Raw genomic sequence first — 11,530 nt, 5'->3', positions numbered from 1 at the left:
CTTGGAGTGTGTGTAGGGCCTCCCCTCAAACGCCCCCACTAAATGAGGGCATTCACAGGCTCCTGGCACAAGCTCCCACAAGCTACAACCAGCTAAGTCTTAACTGCGGATGTCCCATACTCAGTGTTGTTTGAGAGGTCAAAGAAACCCAAAAAATGAATGCAGTTCTGAAAAGTTCAACCCACCATCTTGATTCAAAATGGCATCCAATTGTTACCAACCATATACGGAAACCTGCTCCTCAGGAGCCATCAGGCAGAATTTGGTTATAATATATTACAAGGTGTCTAAATGCATAGTGCACATTAAATATTCTAAAATGTACAGTAGATACAACAAAATATTTTGAATGCCATCACCAAAATTGGCAGGATCTGGCAGGGACCAGACAATTTTGCTTGGGAGGGTGAGAGCCTGATCACACCCCTTAATTGGGTGTTAGCCACCCCTAGTTTAGGGGTCAAACAAATTATATAGGTAAGAATTGGCCACTGATCTAAATCTATATAACACAAAATCTTTTATTTTTATTTTTTAAAAAGACAGTAAATAGCTGGGAAAGCTTCAAAACCTGTCCAGTTCTGGCTAAACTGAAGTCTGGCATTAGTAGATGGGGAGAAAAAACCCCTAACCATTCTGTGAGAGAAGCGTTGGGAGCCATTTACGAAGCTCTCTGGTCACTGGCAATTTGGGTAGTTCCCATGCGCAGCTGGTCCTTCCTTTGCCACATCTTCTGGTCTGTGGCCAGATAGTTTGCTTAGCAACAGGGGAAGCTGCTGTAGACAGAATCAGACCACTGGCCCACCTAACACAGTTACAGTATTCTCTCCTGGCAGCAGCTTGCCAGGATTACAGGTCAGGTTGCTCCCAGTCCCACCCAAAGATGGTGCCAGAGATGGAACCCAGGACCTTGTGGGAGCGAAGCAGATGCTCCGCCCCAGAGCCAGGCCCCTTCCCCAAAGCCCCAGGCACTTTCTGGGGTCAGCAAAATGGCGCCTCAGCTGGTGATGAAAATACTGCACAAGAAGTGCTTTCTGTTTTTAAAAAATTGATGCTGATGCAAAGTTACTTACTATTAATTAATGGTTTTTTTTTTAATTAGCCACTGTCCCTCTCCCAAAAGGGAAACTCAAAGCGACATACAAATAATCAAAAATTCGCAATAGTTAGAACCATGGAACTCACTCCCACAGGAGCCAGTGATGATCACCAACTTGGATGGTTCTTATGACCACAATGAACCAAAATGGCTTGGCCTCCATAGCTGGAGTCAGGCCCCTCATGTGCAGATTGAACAGAGTTTCAAACTCCCACCTTTGGCAGCAAAATGTAAAGCATAGGAATCAGGCTGTAAAATATTGTTTTGAGCAAGTCCAGCTATGAAATAAGCTGGCTCCCCCCTTCTAACCCACTTAACAAAGAATCAGGCAACAACCTGGGAAGTAAGTTTAAAAAGATTTACTTACTTATACTCATGCATTGGTTCACAGCAATGGCAGCAGTCAAAACTATGCAGGCAACATACTGATATCTACTGTATAAGCAGCTTCAGGGATGCGGAGCAAGTGGAGGCATGTCTGTATCCAATGGTGGTCAAAGGAAGAGAGAGGACCGCAAGTACTGTATGCTCCAAGGGGAAATGACATCATGCAAAGGCCTGTCTACCAGTTGTATTTCTATGGTCTCAGCAATACTGCAATGCGGCTCTGTGGACTTGGCCCCTTCTCATGCTAACTAGCAAGAATATGCCTTTGTTAAGTTGGCTGCTAATCTCCCACAAAAGCAGATAGTGGAGAGCATGCCATAATCAGGGAGACACCACTGAGATGGGAAGTTATAATAGTTCCTCCATGTTCATCCGCAGTGTATCTTAGAATAGCCACTGGGGAGCCATGAATGCCACTGGATATGGGCTGCTGGGAAGAAGCTAGGGCTGCTTCCTTGCTGTCCAGCTTGTGGCCTTCCGAGAGGCATCTGGTGGACTGCGGCTGGGAAGCCAAAGGGGCCAGATCCACACTCTACACAACAGCAATATGATGCCCCTTTAGCCAGTCATGGCTTCCCCCAAAGAATTCTGGGAACTGTAGTTTGTTGAGGGTGCTGAGAGTTGTGAGGAGACCCCAGCTCTCTTCTCAGAGCTACAATTCCCAGAGCTCCCTGGGAAGAGGATTTGACTGTTAAACCAAACTACAGTCCCCCTTAGTTCTCAGCAGGACCATTTGGCTCAATTTTGTGGACACGCTCCATCAGTTTCATATAGGAAGGAGCAATGGGCATAGGAAGCAATGCACCTCTCAGGTTCTTTTGCTCTAATGTTGTTTATTTTCCCGGTATGATTCTTATAATGTTTTAAGCAATTATTATTGATTTTTAAACAAATAAAAGAACCATTAAACACTTATCCAGCAGTACATTTAATGCTGTTTGTTCTACCCATTGACTTTATACATAAGCTTACACATTCAGTATTCAAACCTACTACTTAACTTTACTTCTTGCAGGGCAGCAGCTGAAGAAGGAGCAAAAAGGGTTTTCTGGTGTGTCTGTGTGTGTTTCTTTGTGGCTGATTAGCTGCTCTCCCTGTGCAAACGTCAGAGGGGGCAGGGTTTCTGTTGAGGCAGGTGATTAGCTGTGGGAGGAGCTTATCAGAGCTTGCAGTTTGATCCATCTTTTAGATTTAGGGGAGCTAGTCTCAAACGTTTGTTGGGGGAGACCTAGGGTTTTTTTGGGGGGGAATTATTTGTCCTGTCTGCACGCTTTTTATGATGGAGGACCGCTGTAGCCACCCCCCAACGACACGTTCTCAAGATGGAGGGTGAGGGAACAGCTGCAGTCGCCTGCGGTTCCTGCGCAATGTTTGCCATCTTGCCAAAGGTTGCAGGCAGCTTTAACTGCAGCAATTGCATGTTGATTGCCCTCTTAGAAGACAAAGTCCAGCAACTGGAGGAACGTCTAGCTACGCTCCAAAGAATTAGAGAGCTGGAGCTCTTCTTGGAAGCAACAGAGCACACCGTCTCCACCAAGGAGGAGACAGGGGACTCCCCTGAGAAGGAGGCTAGTTCACCAACACAGGAGCCAGATATATGGAGAAACGTGACTCAAAGAAGTAGGAGGCCCAGGGTTCGCTCTGATTGTTTAGAAATACACAATCGCTTTGAGGTCCTCCCCCCTAGCATGGAAGACGAAGAGCAGACTCCATTTGAGGATCTCTCCCTCATTACAGTCAATCAGGTATATGAAGACGAGCAGCAAAGTCAGTCCTCAGGGAATGTGCAGGCGACCTTGGAACGGACAGCTCACGGAAGAACCCTGACCAGACCTAAGAGGAGGCGTGTAGTGGTGATAGGGGATTCCCTACTGAGGGGAACAGAAGCAGTGATCTGTGGGCCTGACAAGATGTCTCGGGAAGTGTGCTGTCTCCCTGGGGCTAAGATCCAAGATGTAACTGAACGACTGCAAGGAATCATAAAACCCACTGACAAATACCCCTTCCTCTTGGTTCATGTGGGAACCAATGACACTGCAAGCAATAGCCTCCAGAAGATCAAAAGAGACTACGAGGCTCTGGGCAGGAAATTGAAGCAATTAAATGCACAAATTGTCATCTCATCTGTCCTCCCAGTTGAACGACGTGGCCCAGGGAGAGAGGGAAAAATAGTGGAAGTGAACAGCTGGCTTTGCATATGGTGTAAACAGGAACGGTTTGGATTCTTAGATCACGGACTGCAGTTTCTTGAAGATGGACTTCTGGCAAGCGATGGGCTGCACCTCACAACAGTTGGGAGGAATGTTTTTGCCAAAAACCTCAGAAACCTCATCAGGAGGGCTTTAAACTGACTAATGTGGGGGAGGGAGACAGTGCTCCTGAAGGTAGGAGTCTATCAATTGATGAAGATGATCATCCAAATGTCATAGACCAAATGGAGCAAACAGCACGCAGACCTAGTGGTGGGAGGAAAAAAATCCTTAAATAAGAGACACGGGGGAATGATTAATGGACTTCAATCTCTGTACACTAATGCGCAAAGCATGGGAAATAAACAAGATGAGCTTGAGCTCTTGGTACAGCAAACTAAATATGACATAATAGGCATTACTGAAACCTGGTGGTATAAGTCCCACGATTGGAATGTAATAATGGAGGGATACAATCTATTTCAGAGTAACAGACCAGATAAGAAAGGAGGAGGAGTGGCGTTATATGTCAGGGATGTGTATACCTGTGAAGAGATCCAAGATTTAGAACCTCAAAGCCAAAGTGAGAGCATTTGGGTCAAAATTAAGGGAGAGAAGAATAACAGTGACCTCATTGTGGGAGTTTACTATAGATCCCCAAGCCAAACGGAGGACATAGATTATGCCTTCCTGGAACAGATGGCCAAGCATGCAAAAGGAAGGGAGATAGTAGTAATGGGGGACTTCAATTACCCGGATATTTGTTGGAAGTCAAACTCAGCCAAGAGCATAAGGCCAAACAGATTCCTCACTGGCCTTGCAGACAACTTCGTTGTCCAGAAAGTGGGAGAAGCAACAAGAGGAACAGCCATTTTAGATCTGGTCCTAACCAATGTTGATGACCTGGTTAGTGGGGTAGAAGTGGAAGGATCATTAGGCGTGAGTGATCATGCTCTTCTGAAGTTTACTATACAGCGGAAAGGAGCAGCCAAGCATACTAAGACTCAATTTCTTGACTTTAAGAAAGCCGACTTCATAAAACTTAGGGAAGTGCTGGGTGAGATCCCATGGACAGCAATACTAAAAGGAAAGGGAGTTCATGATGGCTGGGAGTTTGTTAAGAGGGAGATAGTAGAAGCACAACTTCAGGCAATACCAATGAGACGGAAACATGGAAGGTGCCTAAAGAAGCCAGGGTGGCTATCTAAAGAACTTTTAACTAAGTTAAGATTAAAAAAGGAGGTGTACAAAAAATGGAAAAGGGGGGAAACCACCAAAGAGGAATTCAAACAAATAGCCAGCACGTGTAGACACAAAGTCAGAAAAGCTAAAGAATGAACTCAGGCTTGCTAGAGAGGTTAAAAGCAACAAAAAAGGCTTTTATGGGTATGTTAATAGCAAAAGGAAGAACAAAGAAACAGTGGGGTCACTCAGAGGAGAAGATGGTGAAATGCAAACAGGGGACACAGAAAGGGCTGAACTCCTCAATGCCTTCTTTGCCTCAGTCTTCTCCGATAAAGAAAACAATGCCCGACCTGAAGAATTTGGAGCAAATGATTCAGCAGAGGAAACATAGCCCAGAATAACTAAGGAGATAGTACAAGAATACTTGGCTAGTTTAGATGTATTCAAGTCTCCAGGGCCAGATGAACTGCATCCAAGAGTATTAAAAGAACTGGCAGATGTGATCTCAGAACCATCTTTGAGAATTCCTGGAGAACAGGCAAAGTCCCGGCAGACTGGAGGAGGGCAAATGTTGTCCCTATTTTCAAAAAGGGGAAAAGAGAGGACCCAAATAATTACCGCCCAGTCAGTCTGACATCAATACCAGGGAAGATTCTGGAGCAGATCATTAAGCAAACAGTCTGTGAGCACCTAGAAAGGAATGCTGTGATCACCAATAGTCAGCATGGATTTCTGAAAAATAAGTCATATCAGACTAATCTGATCTGGTTTTTTGACAGAATTACAACCCTGGTAGATGAAGGGAACGCAGTGGATGTAGCCTACCTTGATTTCAGCAAGGCATTTGACAAGGTGCCCCATGATATTCTTGTAAAGAAGCTGGTAAAATGCGGTCTTGACTATGCTACCACTCAGTGGATTTGTAACTGGCTGACTGACCGAACCCAAAGGGTACTCATCAATGGTTCCTCTTCATCCTGGAGAAGAGTGACTAGTGGCGTACCACAGGGTTCTGTCTTGGGCCCGGTCTTATTCAACATCTTTATCAAGGACTTGGATGATGGACTCAAGGGCATCCTGATCAAATTTGCAGATGACACCAAACTGGGAGGGGTGGCTAACACCCCAGAGGACAGGATCACACTTCAAAACGACCTTGACAGATTAGAGAACTGGGCCAAAACAAACAAGATGAATTTTAACAGGGAGAAATGTAAAGTATTGCACTTGGGCAAAAAAAAATGAGAGGCACAAATACAAGATGGGTGACACCTGGCTTGAGAGCAGTACATGTGAAAAGGATCTAGGAGTCTTGGTTGACCACAAACTAGACATGAGCCAACAGTGTGACGCGGCAGCTAAAAAAGCCAATGCAATTCTGGGCTGCATCAATAGAAGTATAGCATCTAGATCAAGGGAAGTAATAGTGCCACTGTATTCTGCTCTGGTCAGACCCCACCTGGAGTGTCCAGTTCTGGGCACCTGGAGTGTCCAGTTCTGGGCACCTGGAGTGTCCAGTTCTGGGCACCACAGTTCAAGAAGGACACTGACAAACTGGAATGTGTCCAGAGGAGGGCAACCAAAATGGTCAAAGGCCTGGAAACGATGCCTTATGAGGAACGGCTAAGGGAGCTGGGCATATTTAGCCTGGAGAAGAGGAGGTTAAGGGGTGATATGATAGCCATGTTCCAATATATAAAAGGATGTCACATAGAGGAGGGAGAAAGGTTGTTTTCTGCTGCTCCAGAGAAGCGGACACGGAGCAATGGATCCAAACTACAAGAAAGAAGATTCCACCTAAACATTAGGAAGAACTTCCTGACAGTAAGAGCTGTTTGACAGTGGAATTTGCTGCCAAGGAGTGTGGTGGTGTCTCCTTCTTTGGAGGTCTTTAAGCAGAGGCTTGACAACCATATGTCAGGAGTGCTCTGATGGTGTTTCCTGCTTGGCAGGGGGTTGGACTCGATGGCCCTTGTGGTCTCTTCCAACTCTATGATTCTCCACTGAGAAAATTGAGTGGTTGGGATAACAAGGTCTTGATTTTGGTCATTAACACAGTTCAAGAAAGGGGTCCACCTTTCTTGGAAGGTGTCTCTTTTTGTTATGCCTTTAATTGCCCTCCTGTGTCTGCCGAGATGCTCAGACATTGCTGTATCCCAAATATTATTTTCCCATATCTTCAGGGGTATTTCAGTTTTGTTCTTGCATTGCTGAGGTATCGCTAATCTTGTTGTGGTCAGTAAGAAGTCTGTTGGTTTTCTGTCGTGTAAAATGGAGCCCCTCCATGTCCAAAGATATTAGGGCTAAGGCAGGATTTGGAGAAAGAGGTTGGCTTGTAATTATAGATACAGTGGTGCCCCGCAAGACGAATGCCTCGCAAGACGAAAAACCCGCTAGACAAAAGGGTTTTCCGTTTTTCGAGGCGCTTCGCAAGACAAATTTCCCTATGGGCTTGCTTCACAAGACGTTTCCGTCTTGCGAGTCTTGCGATTTTTTTTCGCTTCCCCCCCTTTTTCTAAGCCGCTAATAGCTGCTAATAGCCGCTAATAGCTCTGACAAGCTGCTTTGCCACTAATAGCGCTAATCTGCTAAGCCGCTATTAGGGTTGCTTCGCAAGACGAAAAAACCGCAAGACGAAGAGACTCGCGGAACAGATTCTTTTCGTCTAGCGAGGCACCACTGTATAGTGGGGTATTTGCTGCTCCAAAAGTTTTTAACGTGGGGGCATTCTCACTCAATATGAATGAATGAACCATGTTTTCCACAACCCTTTCAAGGTATGGGGGAGAGGGAGGGATTCATTTTTGCCAGCCTGACTGGTGTCCAGTGCCATTGGAAGATGACCTTGAGTGAGGCTTCCTGTAAGCGAGCAGAGATGGTTTTAATGGGGTGGTGGGGGTCCAGATTCCTTCTTATTTGTGATCTTTGTTTGGGTGGCCTAAATCTGATCCCCATACAATCCGAAGGCCTCTAGCACCCACACTTCATGATCAAATAGTTGTATATTAGGGAAGTAGCACCCTTCAGGATTTAAACAAGGCAAGTGTGTGTAAGCCCTTTCCCCTGTGCTCCAAATGAAGAATGAGCCTGAGATACCTGACACCAGGTAATGATTTCTTTTAATTCATCCTTTAAAAATAGACAAAAACTACTACAGTGGTACCTCGGAACTTGAATGGCTGTTCTTGAACGTTTTGGTTCCCAAATGCCAAAAACCAGGAAGTGCTCCAGTTTTCTAACGATCCTTGGAAAACTAATGTCCAACGCGGCTTCCACTATGCAAAAACCTAGCTGTCAGTCAACTGGAAGCCGCACTTTGAAACTCGAACGTTTCAGAAGTCGAACGGTCTTCCAGAACAGATTCTGTTCAAGTTCCGAGGTACCACTGTACTTGCATTCACTTTTTTCTTTTTAGCAATCCATCTGAACACACATGCTTTTATTATGCATTTGTGGCACTGAGAGGCATAAAAGTAGAATCCTTTTTAAAGTAATGTCCCCTGATTATCTACAGGTGATTCCTACTCACCATAGGTGAACACGCAAGTGGGTGCTTTCAGTCGAAATGACAGAATTCATGATCTGCCACCTTCCCTTTTAAATTGCAAATTTCTGGAACACCCCACAGAATGAAGATGACTGTTCAAAATACAGGCCATGTTTCAATATCCACTCAAGGGAGTGAGATTATTCTTTGCATCTGAGATCCCTGTTAAGCTTTGGACGCTTCTGCCACCGTGCAGACCAGCCACGTGTCATTGCCTGCACGCCCTTTGTGAGATCTGCATATCTTCTTGCTCCCTCCAGTTTCTGAAATAGTAATGGAAGGCTGGATTTCCCCCAACTCCTTTCCAGCCTCTCTTCCCCAGCGCCTGCATGTCTCAGTGCCACATCTGGAAGGGGGCGGGGAAGCTGTCATGAAATCTATTTCTCTCCTGGGATTAAAGGAGGAAATAGCCAGCATATTTGTGCAAAAAGGCAAAAGCTGAGAGGCCCTAATGCTGGTTTTTCTGGTGCCTTGGCCGCTCTGTGGGCTAAGGGGAAGCATTATCAGTGGGCCTTTTGGAGAGGCTTCTGAGAAAACAGGAGAGAACGCCAGGAAGTCAAGCCTCTCGTACTCAGCCATTTTTTGAGAGGTGTTTTTCTGGCCACCTCCAGAAGGCAGGTGAAGGGCTTGAATCTTCAGACAAGAGAAGAGCCCTGTTCTCCAACTTGGGAAATGCACAACTAAGCAAGACACGCAGTGCTGTTGCAAAGGTTTGCATCCAGCAAATTAAACACAATATTGCATCTTGTGCTGCTGTTTTCGGGAGGGCTATGTATGTAGATGGATCAAAACAGCTGCCTACTTTTGGGGGCTCTCCAAAAGGATGTGGCTATGGGGGACATCACAGGAAGCTCCTGCACTACATCATTTGCTACACCCCTGGAGAAGAGTCTGATTGCTAGACATGAGCTGTGCTGGACACAAAAAGCAGCCTTGTTCTTTAGCTCAGCACTGGGAGGGGGCAGAGCTGCCCTGCCCTTCAGATTTTGCCCCTTTTGGGACATCTTGACTTTCCCTCAAGAACCAGATGCTTTTAAAATCTAAACATTTCAGATGTGTTTTTATATATATATATAAACCCCCCTTTCCTGCATTTGAGGAGCGACACATTGGCAACAGGAATAGTTTTACAGCCTGCAAGTCTGTCTTATGGTGCACAGCTGCTGTTATAAACCACGATGCTGGAGCAGCTGTAGAGACATTTCAGTTAGAAACCTGAGCTACTAATAAATTATTTGACGTGCCACAGACCTCCAATGAGAGAGCAACTGCTGCTCAGCATGAACTGGAATACTCGCAAGTCCCTTACAAAAGTGGCAAGCGTTTCTCACTCGCAGAGGGATGCAAAGCAGAATTGTTGAGGGTATTTATGTACAGCATCCGCTGAAGCTGAGCATTAGAAGATTCGGGATTTAAGAGGGTACTTCATGCAGCAGTTATGCAACTCCCTACGGAACTCCCTCTCACAGGAAGCAGTGATAACCACAAACTTGGCTGGCTTTAAAAGAGGACTGGATAATTTCATGGGGGGGGGGATGGCTACTAGCCCGGATGGCTGTGCTCTGCCTCCATGATCAGAGGAATGCTTCTGAATACCAGTTGCTGGAAAATGCAGGAGAGGGCTCTTACACCCAGGGCCTGCTTGTGGGCTTCCCACTGGCTGGCCACTGTGAGAATAGGAGGCTGGACTAGATGGGCAGCAGCGCTGTTCTTCATGTCTTCTGTTAGTGGGGCTGATTCACACGTGAGTGGACCCACCTCACTGCTGGTGCTGGGCAGCTCTCTGGAGTGTGTAACGCAGGGATTGTCAACCTGGACCCTTCCGCCCACTAGTGGGTGTTTCAGGATTCTAGGTGGGCGGTAGGGGGTTCTATGGCACAAGCTGAATCCTCCTTCCATCGAGTGCTGGTGAGCGGTAAGGAAATTTTACCATCGAAAAAGATGCATTAGTGGGCGGTAGGTATGAAAAGGTTGACTACCCCTGTGTAAAGCAAGGGGAAGTGATTCAATCTGAAATGCTCCCCTGGGACAGGCTGGATATAGTCGGTTGGTTAAGAATATAAGGGGAGCCCAGCAGCAGCAGCAGCAGCAGCAGCGGGGTCAGACATTTGGCAAAGGACAAGATGGCACCCCCATTTCATGCACAGAAGCTGGACTGGCAGTTGAATCTTGTTTGGATGCTGATGATGTCTTTGTGAGACAGCTTAGGGAGCATGGGGCAGGCTGCCCTCAGGGATTTCTTATTGCCACTCCCTATCATATGCCACCCAAGGCAACCCCTTCCACTACTAAACACACTTCAAGAATCAGTCCAACTGAAACATGACTTTTTCTTTCCTCTCCTATCCACCACCCAGAAACTAAAAAGGGAAGTATTCTTTAAGTACTAGTTCATTAAACCTTTTTTATTTTTTCAGGTTGCTTTGGTTGTAAATCAGCCAAGGAACCTGGAAATGTAGTTCTGACCTGTCACTATTCCTGAAGCTAAGGGCTGTGTAAAAAAACCCCAACTGAGTTCTTCTGGGCAATAGCACCCCCTCCCATTCCTCCGGGGGGGGGGGGAGAATAAATGCAGATTTTTCTATGAATACACCCCTCACATTGGTGAAGGACTTTTTGCCTTTCTTACTGAGAAACTGAGCTATCTTGTCCTTCTAAGCAATGCTGTTCTCTAATGGGGCTGACTGCTTTTCAAGGCTGTTTCAAAGAGCACAGGGCTGGCATTTTCCAAAGATGATGAGCAAATCTCCTGAGTGTCGGTTGCTGGGGAGCAAGAGGACTGTGGCCTACATTCCTTACTTTTAGAAGGGCCATACAAGCAATCGGCAGAAAAATGTCACTGTGTATTCTCCCAAAAGGAGCGACTCTACAGGGTCCCAGCCAGCCATTCCCGCCAAGGAAGGCACCACAGTCTTCCCTCCCCCTCAGTTTGTTTTGCCTCTTCCCACTGTCACTCTATGTTGCATCCTCCACACCCACCCACCCTTGCCACCCCAAGCAGGCTGATACCTCTCTCTTATTTCTCTGTGGTCTGGCTGAATACTGTTGTGCCAAATAAGGCATTTATACAAATTCCTCTTCTAAATTCAGCCTGAAATTTGCTAGGAAGAAACACACAATTCA

This window comes from Podarcis erhardii (assembly GCF_964252035.2).
Source record: "Podarcis erhardii genome assembly, chromosome: 13".
Classification (NCBI taxonomy): Eukaryota; Metazoa; Chordata; class Lepidosauria; order Squamata; family Lacertidae; genus Podarcis; species Podarcis erhardii.
The sequence above is the reverse complement of the archived record's forward strand: the minus strand, read 5'-3'. Positions refer to the sequence as shown.